Genomic DNA, 12,462 nt, shown 5'->3' on the forward strand with positions numbered 1-12,462 from the left:
GTGCCCCAGCCAGTTTTCTTTTAAAATAGACTTTTAGGGGTACCTGAGGGGCTCTTAGTTAGTGTCTGTCTTCGACTCAAGTCATGATCCCGGGGTCCTGGGATCAAGCCCCACATCCAGCTCCCCGTTCAATGGGGAGTCTGCTTCTCCCTCTCCCACTCCCCCTGCTTGTGCTCTCTCTCTCTCTCTCTCTCTCTCTCGGTCAAATAAATAAATTTTTTTAAAAAAATAAAACAAAACAGCGTTTTACTTAAAAAATGGATTCTAAGGGCACCTGGCTGGCTCAATCAGCAGAGCATGGGACTCTTGATCTTGGTTCATGAGGGGGTGTCCCACGTTGCAGGTAGACTTTACTTAATTAAAAAAAAATTAATGGAACTCAAAGTGAAATCATCACAACTACCCATGATTCATGTTAGTCAGTGGTTGGCGATGTCTTTGTAGCAATCATCACCCTCAGAAATTCTGTTGACATGAGAAATTTTGTATTTATTTTCATTCACTTACTTTGAGGGAGAGGGGCAGAGGGACATGGGGCGGCAGAGAGAGAATCCCAAGGCGGCTCCATGCCCAGTGTAGAGCCCGACTCAGGGCTCCACCTCACAGCCTTGAGACCATGACCTGAGCCCCAGTCAAGAGCAGGATGCTGAGCAACCCAGGGACCCAGACCTGAGAGATCTTAATCCCTACGTGATTTACCGAACAATGGACCGTTAACGAGGTGGCATATATTTTGTAATCATTTATTTCATTTTTAAAAAAGATGTATTGATTCATTTTGGAGAGAGAGAGAGCACGTGAGCAGCGGGAGGGGCAGGCGCCCCTGCTGAGCTCCCACCCCCTCTCCCTAGGGCTCCACCTCTGGAGCCTGAGATCAGGACCTGAGCCCAAACCAGCAGGCAGACGCCTAACTGACTGAGCCACCCAGGCCTCCCTGCAGTCGCTTATCTCAGAAAGGTCCTATTCGGCCATTTGTGTCAAAATCCTGGAGTGAACACACCTTTACTGCCTCAGCATCTCCATAGACACTGACAAGCCCTCAGGCCCCAGGAAGCGCGGCTCCTGCCAAGTGTCCTGTTGTCCTTGTCTCCTGCAGTGAAGACAGAGGAAAGGGAAAGGCCTTCCTGGCTCCCCGGAGACCCGCCTGCGTGCGTTCACCCCTTCGATGTGTCTGAAACAAGCCTCTTACACTTCAGGAGCTAAATGCGGTGTGCTGGGGACCGCTGGGGACCACGGTGCCCCGGGGTCACCTTTGCCCCTTTCTGCCTCCCTGAGTCAGAGACTTTGCTCTTGAAGCGCAGCCGGCAGCCCGAACCTTCTCTGCAAAGCCAGTTGCACGCACTCTCCTAGCTCCTTGGGCGTCTAACTGGGTCCTAAGAGTTACGTGAGCAGTTCTAGGTCTCCCGGGAGGGGACAGATGTCTTCAAAGAGCTTGACACCCGTTCTAGTTGCACACCCGCTCCCCTAAGAGGCTGGGCGGCCTGGGCCCTCGAGGCAGCCGCCACTCCCCGGAGCTCTGCGCTGGCAGGGCCGCAGCAGCCCTCGCCTCTGCCTTTCCAGAAGGCTCTCTCAGCGGGGACGGCCTTTCTGGGGCAGCCAGCCGGCCGGGCCATAGGCTGTGCCAGACGGCAGCCCGCGCACGCCCACGCCCACGCCCACGCGCACACCCAGAGTCTGAGGGGCGAGGGTAAAGGGTGTCGTTATTCTACAAGAAAGGCAATGTCGGTCCGGGGGTGGTTTCCTGGCCTCCGGCCTCACTAAGCAGCAAGGGAGTTTGGGGGGTCCGGGGCAGTGAGGCTGGGGCCCAGAAGGCCGGCCGTTGCGGCCTGGCGGGTGTATGTGGAAATGGAGACCCTGCCCCTTTGCACAGATTTGCAAATGACGGTCTGTTTTCCTGGACACCTTTTGCCTGAGTCACTGTCCAGGGACGGGACCCTGTCACCTGGGTGGGTCCACTCTCATGTGGCCCTACATCAGCATTTCTCAGTCAGAGGCATGTGAAAGCACCGAGATGTGTCAAGTCACGGGGAGATGCAGCAATTTCTTACTTAACAAGTAAGACTGCGTCCAGGCTCCCTTCAAAAATACATTGAGAAGGGATCCCTGGGTGGCGCAGCGGTTTGGCGCCTGCCTTTGGCCCAGGGCGCGATCCTGGGGACCCGGGATCGAATCCCACGTCCGGCTCCCGGTGCATGGAGCCTGCTTCTCCCTCTGCCTGTGTCTCTGCCTCTCTCTCTCTCTCTGTGTGACTATCATAAATAAATAAAAAATTAAAAAAAATTAAAAAAAATACATTGAGAGAAAAAAAAAAACACTTTGGTGCTCTTGTCCAGCAACCCAAGATGTTGAAAGAAGAGAAAGAGGAAGAAGGTAGCCCTGGCCCCTGCTGCTGTGAAGGAGCAGGAGACCAAGAAGATGGTTAGTCCCCTGTTTGAGAAAAGGCCCAAGAATTTTGGCATCATACAGAACATCCAGCCCCAAAGGAGCGTCACCCACTTTGTCAAATGGCCCTGACACATCCAGCTGCAGTGGCAAAGGGCTATTCTCTATAAATGTCTGAAAGTGCCTCCCGGGCCTGACCGGTTCACCCAGGCCTTGGACCCCCAAACAGCTATTCCACTGCCTAAGCCGGCCTGCACGTACGGGCCAGTGACGAAGCAAGAGAAGAGCTTGTTAGCCCAGGCTGAGAAGAAAGCTGAGGGCAAAGGTGATTTCCCCACTCTGGGGACGCCTGTCCCTAGATCTGGGGTTAACACTGTCACTACGTTGGTGGAAAACAAGAGAGCTCGGGCGGCAGTGATTGCACATGCTGCGGCTCCCCTGAGCTGGTTGTCTTCCTGCCTGCCCTGTGTAGGAAGATGGGGGTTCCCTGCTGGATTATCAAGGGACAGCCAGGCTGGGGCGTCTGGTCAGAGGAAGAGCTGCACCACTGTTGCCTTCACACACACGTTAACTCGGAAGACAAAGGAGTCCAGCAAAGTTGGTGGAAACCATCAGGACCAATGACAATGACAGATGCCCTGGGTCTGAAGTCGGTGGCTCTCATTGCCAAGCTGGAAAAGGTAAAGGCTAAAGAACTGCTCACCAAACTGGGCTAATTGGATGCTGTTGAATTTTCTGTACATAAAAGTAATAAAGTTCACTTTCAGCCAGTGTCAATTGGCAAAAAAGCAAACACAAACAAAAACTTTGGAAAGGAGTTGAGATCACCTATGACCTTTCTATAGGTCGCTTGCATTCCAATAGAGGTTTTATTATTTTTTTTAAGATGTATTGATCTAGGGGATCCCTGGGTGGCTCAGCGGTTTAGCACCGCCTTCAGCCCAGGGCGTGATCCTGGAGACCCGGGATTGACTCTCAGGTCGGGTTCCCTGCATGGAGCCTGCTGCTCCCTCTGCCTGTATCTCTGCTTCTCTCTGTGTGTGTCTCTCATGGATAAATAAATAAAATCTTAAAAAAAAAGATTTATTGATCTATTTTAGAAGATAGAGTGTGTGTGAATGGAGGGAGGGGGAGTGGGAGAGAGAGAGGGAGTCTCAAGCAGGCTGAGCTGAACATGGGGCTTGATCCCAGGACCTGTGAGATCATGACCTCAGCTGAAACCAAGAGCCAGATGCTTAACCAACTGAGCCACCCAGGCGCCCCAGAAGCCAAGAGATCTTATATGTGACTGAGTAGAATGGCTCTTTGGAGGGGATAGTTGGGAAATTAGAATCTGAGAATCACAAAAATTATTATTCAAGGTCCCTGGTCAGTGGCAATAAGAGTAAGGCTCTTGTATGAATACTGCCTTATCATTTACTAGGTGCTTTCAGATAGTTTCCCACGTGCTTTTTGACAACCACCCAGTGGGGGAAACAAGCCAGATGTTCTCTCCGAGGAGGAAGTTAGCCCACTGACCTGGTCAGGAGCTCCTGCCATCCTGTAAAGCATCCAATAGGGGGCGCCCGGGGGCGCGTTGAGCGGCTGCCTTCGGCTCAGGTCTGGCCGGCCCCGCCCATCCTCCCAGGCCCTTCTCCCTCTGATGTCTGCTCAGCGGGGAGTCTGCTTCTCCCTCTCCTTCTGCCTTTTGCCTCCTGTTGGTGGTCTTTCTCCCATGAGCTCTCTCAAATAAATTTTTAAAATCTTAAAACAAAAACAAAACCAGCCAATAGTTGTCCCGCTTCATTCCACACTTCCTCCCAGTGGGCAAGACCCATTCATTGCCCAGTTCATTGCCTGTCCAGGGAATGGCCAAAGCTAGCAATCTAAGAAGAGCCACCCAGCTCTGAGTGCCTTCCTATGACCTTCCCCTTGGAGGACTTTGTATTATCGAAGGAGATACGCTCGATCAGCTGATATCCTCAGATACTGTGGACCTTGGACCAGGTGCCCTTACAGTTTTATAGTTTTGATTTAATAAGGCAACCCTCCCCCTCTCCTTCTCAAACTTGTCCTTTTATTTTTAAAAAGATTTTAATTAATTTATTTATGGGGGATGGAGCAAGGGAGAAGCAGAGGGAGAGGGACAAGCAGATGCCATGCTGAGTGTGGAGCCAGATGCAGGGTTGGATCCTACAGTCATGATCTAAACCAAAATCAAGGATCAGATGCTCAACTGACTGAGCCACCCAGGCACCCCCAGATTTGTTCTTTTAAATCACTAGTTCTGGGACGCCTGGGTGGCTCAACGGTTGAGCCTCTGCCTTTGGCTCAGGGCGTGATCTGGGGTCTGGGATCGAGTCCCACATCGGGCTCCTTGTAGGGAGGCTGTTTCTCTCTCTGCTTACGTCTCTGCCTGTCTCTGTGTGTCTCTCATGAATAAATAAATAAAATCTCTAAAAAGATATCAATCAATCAAGCAGTAGTTCTTCACTGGGTGTTATATACAACTGATGAGTCACTGGGCTCTATCTCTGAAGCTAATAATACACTATATGTTCATTAATCTAATTTAAATAAAGTCTCATCCATCCATCAAACAGTAGTACTTTTTTAAATCTAAATTCAGTTTGCCAACATATAGTGTAACACCCAATGCTCATCTCCTCAAAATCAGTAGTTGTTAAGGAAGTAATTTTGCTCACCAAGGGACATTTGGCACTGTCCAGAGGCATTTTTGGTTGTCACAGGAGAGGAAGTGGCCTACTGGTATTTGGTGGGTTAGAGGCCACAGGTGCTGCAAAAATCCTATAATATACAGGATAGCCTCCTACAACAAAGAATTATCTGGCCCAAAATGTCAATTGTGGCAAGGCTGAGAAAACCTTGCAGATTAACTTTATTATCAATTTGTCAAGATCTGAAATAATTCAAACTTGAATTCTGAATAGGATTGCATTAACTTTGTTTGTTCACTTTGGCAGAATGATAATTGTGTGTCTTCCTAGCCAGAGATACTCAGCTCTGCAGTAACTCAATACATAGCTCCTTAAAAATCACTGTACTAAAAAAAAAATCACTGTACTATGTAAAAGTACATGGTGCAATCCACAGGGCTATTGGGAAATGGGTTTAGGGACAACACTGAAAATCTTTTTCAAAACACATTTCTTAGAAAGAGGAATCTAACAAAAACGGTAACACAGTTTAACACATGTGGAATGGCTAAGAAATATATAAATACTGCAATAAATATGGCACCTCACCTTGAGAAAGACATGAAGTTTGCCCATAGAAGAATTGTAGCTTGTGAGTTATTGTAAGTGGTGGAAAGAGGATTATCTGAAATATGATGGAAACACCACATCTAACAGCAGATGCGGAAGAGTGTGGCTCATTGCCCTTGGTTTGGCACTGAGGTTAAACAATATAAGCCAATCTTTCCTAGCCTTAAATCCTGGGACTTTGGAATATAGGTTCTTTGAGGCATGCATTTATAATAAATAGCTGTTTCATAGAAATCGAACTTTTGATCCAATGTATAAACTTGGTCTCCAATTAACCTCTGTATTAGTGCTGGAAATCCTTTCGTGGCTTTCTCCTCTGCATTTTTGGTTTTGTCAGACAACTGACTGGAAGTTGTAGTGGGATCTGAACCCACTAAACCAGCCACTTGGAAGAGCCATTTCTGCAGGATTTTGTGATTTTTAATTTAATTATCTATTAAGTTCTTAATAGAAAATGCTTTCTCTTTGATTATTGGAAAGGTATTCATGACTGTTGTTTGTGAGCATGTGTTCGTGTGTATCCTACGCAGCTAGGTTCCACTGGATGCGGTTTCTGTGTTCACCTACTGTTTCTGGGTTTCTGGCACAGGACATTGTGCATTAGCAAATGAATATTTTGGATTTTGTTCTAATTATCCTATAACATATTAATCTCATTGAAATAAATTCACATTTTCAAAACAAGTGTTCACAGCAGAACGGACTGTATTTTCTTTTTTATAAAAGTGAAATTATTTTTAAATGAAGTGTATTTTATGTTAATTATAAATTATGTATGAAATTTTGTATGTGCATTACAAAAAACACAAAATACAGAATAGTCGTGAAGAAAAAAATAATCTACAATTCTACTAGCAAGAGGTAATTATGATTTTTTTATTTTTATATATTTTTTTTAAGTTTGGGGATATAGGGATGTCTGGGTGGCTCAGTGGTTGGGTGGCTGCCTTCGGCTCAGGTCATGATCCTAGGATCCAGGATTGAGTGCCGCATCTGGCTCCTACGAAGAGCCTGCTTCTCCCTCTGCCTATGTCTGTCTGTCTCTCTCTGTGTGTTTCTCATGAATAAATAAATAAATCCTTAAAGAAATTTTTGGAATATGTTTTATTTATTTACCTTTAAAAAAATAATTTTCTACACCCACCATGGGGCTTGAACTCACAACCCTGAGATGGAGTGCCACATGCTCTACTGACTGAGCCAGCCAGGTTCCCTGAGATAATTATAATTTAAATTTTGATATATTCCTTCCAGATTTCCTTATAATGCTTATGTTTATGTAGCTGAACTCATACTGTATACACAAGTTTATATCCTGCTGTTTTTCAGTTAACAGAAGCAATTCTCTATTTTAATATTTATTTTTTCGTGCCATGAATTTAATAGCTGTATAATAATCTGTTAATAAGTAATATTTTTCTTTTTTTTTTAAGAGGGCAAGTACAAGGGATGGAAGGATGGGCAGAGGGAGAAGACGAGAGAATCTTAAGCACACTCCACACCCAGTGTGACCCCAATGTGGAGGCAGATTTCATGATTCTGAGATCATGACAAGAGTCTAGCATTCAATGGACTGAGCCACTCAGGCATCTCTAAGTATTTGTTTTAAAGTACTGTAGACTGGGACCCCTGGGGCCCCAGTGGTTGAGCATTTGCCTTTGGCTCAGGGCATGATCTGGGGTCCTGGGACCCAGTCCCATATCGGGACCCATAGGGAGCCTGCTTCTCCTTCTGCCTCTCTCTGTTTTTCTCTAATGAATAAATAAGTAAAATCATTAAAAATGATAATAATAAAGTACTGTAGACCATTTAGGTAATTACCAACTTTCACTACATACATAATGGTTCAATGAATATTTTTGTGCAATTGTATATTTTGTCCATTTGTATATTTTTAAAGTTTGGATTACAGAAAGTGAAAATGCTGAGGCAAATGGTAAAACATGAAGGATCTTGATGAGTGTTCTCAAAATATTTTTTTAAAGGATTGTACTAATTTACACTGCCTGTTGAGTTTAATTACACCAGTTTACCTCTGATTCATTGGCATTTAATTAAAGATATTAATCAGAATGGGCCTTTACTTTTCTCTTAGCCCTTCCCTGACCAGTTGAAGCCAGACCCAAAGACTCTACCATTCTGCAAATCCTCAGCAAAAATATTTCACATCCTGGAGCCACTTGCCAAGGAAAACCCCAATTCCAATTTAACCCATTGGCCCTCTTCTCTACCACAATCCCCACTGCTGAGCTCTGAGAGAGGAATATTGTTCGTGGACGTCAATGTCATTGAAAGTTGCTAGTAGGGGCCTCAGTTGTACAATACTACCTCATGTGCCTAGTCAGGCTCCTATCATATTCCCAAACACCAGTTTCTAATGTTCACTCTCCTTCCTTCCTCTCAACTCCACCACCCATTTCTCTTCTCTTTTAGGAGACAATTTGCCTTCTAATTCACTGAGAAATCAAAACCATTGGTTTGGATCTCTGTTTCCCTCCCCATATCCCACCACTTGTTAGCAGCTCCTCACACTTACTGGCTTCCCATAGAAGGAGGGAACAATAGGTTCTCTCTTCTATCCCCGGGCATGGAACCCAACTTTTCAGGCTCCTTAGTGACCCTGACTGATTAATTCTCTCCTCCTTCATTGATACTGCCTTGTTCTTCTAATCCCCTATTTCAAATCCCCTCCTCTATCCCCGGTCATTCTCCATTTCCACTCTCCACCCCCAAGGTCTTTATTATATAGATTGTTTTATGCTTTTTCCACTAATTTCTTCTCTTCCTCCTACCAGGCAGATCTATGTCCTTCTTTGCCCAGTTTGCAGGAATACATTGTTGTGGTAATAGGTTGACGTGATATTTCTGTAAAACAATTTGACAATAAATAACAAGGCTAAAACATGGCCCCTTGGCCACTCCTTTGTCAGATAAACACCATTCCCATCAAAACCTTGCTCTTTGGGGCACCTGGTGGCTCAGTGGTTGAGCATTTCCTTACTTTCTGGCTTTTCTGTACTTTCCAGCATCAGCCCTGAAATCAGTATCTTGTTTCTTTTTGGTGGAAAATCATATTTAGAGCCAGGATCTGGGTCCCAGGTGCTTTATGGTTGTTGGGATGTTGCTGCTCCCAGGGCCCCACAGTGAGAGAATTAGGGAACATAGGCATATGTTCACATATACACACAAACATACTCATTTGAAAATTCTATCTATCTATCTATCATCTATCACCATCATCTATCACTTATCTACCACCTATTGAAAAACTTGATTTCACTCAGATACCTTCAATTATAGTTCAACATCTCAGAGTTCATTCTAGTTTTCTCCTTTTCCATATTTCTCACCCTCTTCTCAGTGAGAACTCTCATTTTCATTTTCCTTAGTAGATTTTACTTGAGCAAATTCCTTGTATATAACAAAATTTCCCTTTGTCCCTTCCCATCCCTCTTTGGGCTCCAATATTTCACACCAGACAGCCTTCTTTTAACGATCCCCTTTTTAACTAGTTTGGGTCCTGCCATTTCTTTCTGGCCACTGTGGCTCCTGCAGTATACCACCACCACCACCTAGTGTGCATGCTTACCTTGCTTTAGGACTAAATTATTCAGGGATGGGCTGGTGCAGAATAGGAAAAGTGAAACTTGCTTTTAAAAATTGTTATTTTAGGGGTGCCTGGGTGGCTCAGTTGGTTAAGCATCTGCTTTTAGCTCAGGTCATGATTCCAGGGTCCTGGGATGAAGGCCCACGTTGGGCTCCCTGCTAAGCGGGGAACCTGCTTCTCCCTCTGCCTGCTACTCCCTGTGCTTGTGCTCACTCACTCTCACTCTCTATCAAATAAAGAAATAAGCATCTTTTTAAAATTTTTTTATTTATTTACGATAGTCATACAGAGAGAGAGAGAGAGAGAGGCAGAGACACAGGCAGAGGGAGAAGCAGGCTCCATGCACCGGGAGCCCGACGTGGGATTCGATCCCGGGTCTCCAGGATCGCGCCCCGGGCCAAAGGCAGGCGCCAAACCGCTGCGCCACCCAGGGATCCCTGCATCTTTTTAAAAATAAAAATAAAATTGTTATTTTATTACTAATTTTAAAATCACAACTACATCTACATTGTTATGCTTTAAAATGGAACATTGCAGAAAAAAATCAAAGGCTCTTTGGATCATCACCCCTAATTTTGCTCTGCTACCTCTGTCTCCAGAGGTATTAGTTGGATGTGTATCCTCCTAAACTTAAAAAAAAAATAGTTTTACATTCATGCATATGTTCCTCAAGAAAAAAATATGTTAATCTTTTACATTTTCTTTTCTCTATTTTAAGAAAAGCCACTGAGACCTTGAACAAGGCTTACCAGGAGCATTAGTCAGGCCTCTTTGTTTGCCAGTGACAGAAATCCAACTCAGAGTAATGTAGGCAACAAGAAAATGTATTGGCTCATATAATTTGGAAATTCAAGGTACAAGGACACTGGGCAAATAGCAAGGACACAGACCAAGTAATCATGGGCATCTAGGCCAGCAGGAGTCAATGCAACTCCACCCAGAGCAGTGGGAGTGAAAGAGCAGTAGTAGCAAGATATCCACATACTGACAACATACAATCACATGGAAAGAGGATATGATAAACATTTATTAAGAAGAGATTTTGCAAATTCTAGTTAGTATCCCACAGAACAAGTTTTTGGTTTGCTGAATAAGGCTACCCCATTGTGCAATTCTAGGTGCACATTGAAAGGTTGGATTCCCAGGAACATTCCAACGCAGATAGTAGAGAAACCACAGATGAAACCCTAAAGATCTTGGCACACAAGATTTTGTGTTTTGTTGTATTTTGTTCAAAGAGAAAACATTTATGTTGCTGATACCTGACTTTCCTAAATTATACTCACATATCTTAGACTTTCTAATTTTTGTTAATATCTTTCTAAGTTGTAAATCTTGGTGCCAGCAAATCATTGGATCGCTTAAAAATATCCCTGGTTTGACGCCTGGATGGCTCAGCAGATGGGCATCTGCCTTCAGCTCAGGTCATGATCCCAGGATTCAGGATCAAGTCCAGCATCCGGCTCCCTGCATGGAGCCTGCTTCTCCCTCTGCCTGTGTCTCTGCCCCCCGCCCCCCTCAGTCTGTGTCTCTCATGAACAAATAAATAAATCTTGAAAAAAAAATCCCTGGTTAAGTCTTCCTTTTAAAATTTTTTTACTTTGGGATACCTGGGTGGCTCAGCAGTTTAGTGCCTCCCTTCAGCTCGGGTCATGATCCTGGAGTCCCGGGATCGAGTCCCACATCAGGCACCTCACAGGGAGCCTGCTTCTCCCTCTGCCTGTGTCTCTGCCTCTCTCTGTGTCTCTCATGAATAAATAAATAAAATCAAAATTTAAAAATAAATAATAAATTAAAATTTTTTTCTTTTTGTACATGAGAATTAATCCATTTGCATTGAATGCTCTATTTGAGAGACATTTTTACTGCCTTCCATTCTTATGGTGGTTTGCTCTCTCCATTCATTATGTAATTTCTATATGGACTTAGAACTCATTTTTCCTTTCACACAATTATAAAGCAGGCTTGTCTGAACCATGTATTTTTCCATGTCAACTTCAAACATTTAAAAATAATCGTCATAATATTTTTTTCTAAGCAATCTTTGAACTTATTTCTGGAAATGATAAAGCACAGAGGTACCTTGGCAAGCTGGCCTCCCAGCCAACCGGCATCCTCTCTTGCCAATTGCAGCCTGGTAGACAGTGTGTCTGGGCGGCTCACAGGCTCGGCTCTGGGCGCAACCTCTCTGCCAAGTGCTTTGGCAGTGAACGCTCATCCCTCTCCTGCTGGTATTTCAGAGTCTTGTTTTTACTTTTGTTTCTTTTGGTGTCATATCCAAGAAATTGTGGCCAAGACGAATGTCAAGGAGCTTTTCCCTTATCTTTTTATTGAGGAATTTTAAGGTTTCAGGTCTCACATATATGTCTTTAATACATTTCAGGTTAATTTCTGTGAATGGTGTAAGACAGGAGGAGTCCAATTTTATTCTTTTGCACGTGAATATCTAGTTTTCCCAACACCACTTATTGAAGAAACTGTACTTTTGCCATTAAGTATTCTTGGTTCCCTGTCAAATATTTGGCTATTTATGTATGAATTTATTTCTGGACTCTCAATTCTGTTCCATTGATCTATATGTTGGTTTTGATTACTCTACCTTTATTAACAGTAGTTCTTATTTTCTCACTCCACAATATAGCAAACATTCCCATGAATAACAGTGGCTCCTACCCTCCAAAGGACCTATGTATTTCATTACACTATTACTAATTATGCCAGGACAATCATGAATCAGTACTATTCCAGGCACACTGGGACGTGTGGGCAGCCTAATTACAGCAGTGATCTTCAACTGGGGAAAGGGGTTTATCTCCTAAAAGAGTGTGTGTGCCAGAAAAGCCAGAGGTATAAATATCAGTTAGGACCTGAGTAGAAAAATAGAAACCACCGCAGTTATTTTATTTTATTTGTTTAAAGATTTTATTTATTTATTCATGAGAGACACCGAGCAAGAGAGGCAGAGGCAGAGACACAGGCAGAGGGAGAGGCAGGCTCCTTGGGGAGCACAATGCAGGACTTGATCCTGGGACCCCAGGATCATGCCCTGAGCCGGAGGCAGATGCTCAACCACTGAGCCTCCCAGACACCCCATTAAAAGAGAGAATTTGACATACAGAATTGTTAACCAGTGATTGAGAGATGGAAAAGATGAAAGGGAACACTGAAATTTTCTGGAGGTGGAATTGCCTCTCCCAGGGCTGGGAA

At 44.3% G+C, this 12,462-nt stretch overlaps 1 long non-coding RNA gene across 2 annotated transcripts in view; it reads right to left on the minus strand.

The window, feature by feature from the left end:
* Positions 1–12,462, minus strand: part of LOC129511395 (uncharacterized) — a 63,029-nt gene that overhangs the window by 26,256 nt on the left and 24,311 nt on the right. The window contains exon 4 of one of the 2 annotated variants that reach the window (XR_008664806.1): positions 8,591–9,698. The exons of the other annotated variant lie outside the window; for it this stretch is intronic. This is a non-coding gene — a long non-coding RNA (uncharacterized LOC129511395). Of the gene's footprint in view, positions 1–8,590; positions 9,699–12,462 lie in introns of those variants that run through there. 2 annotated transcript variants of the gene reach the window in all.

Source organism: Nyctereutes procyonoides, unplaced genomic scaffold, assembly GCF_905146905.1.
Source record: "Nyctereutes procyonoides isolate TBG_1078 unplaced genomic scaffold, NYPRO_anot_genome, whole genome shotgun sequence".
NCBI lineage: Eukaryota > Metazoa > Chordata > Mammalia > Carnivora > Canidae > Nyctereutes > Nyctereutes procyonoides.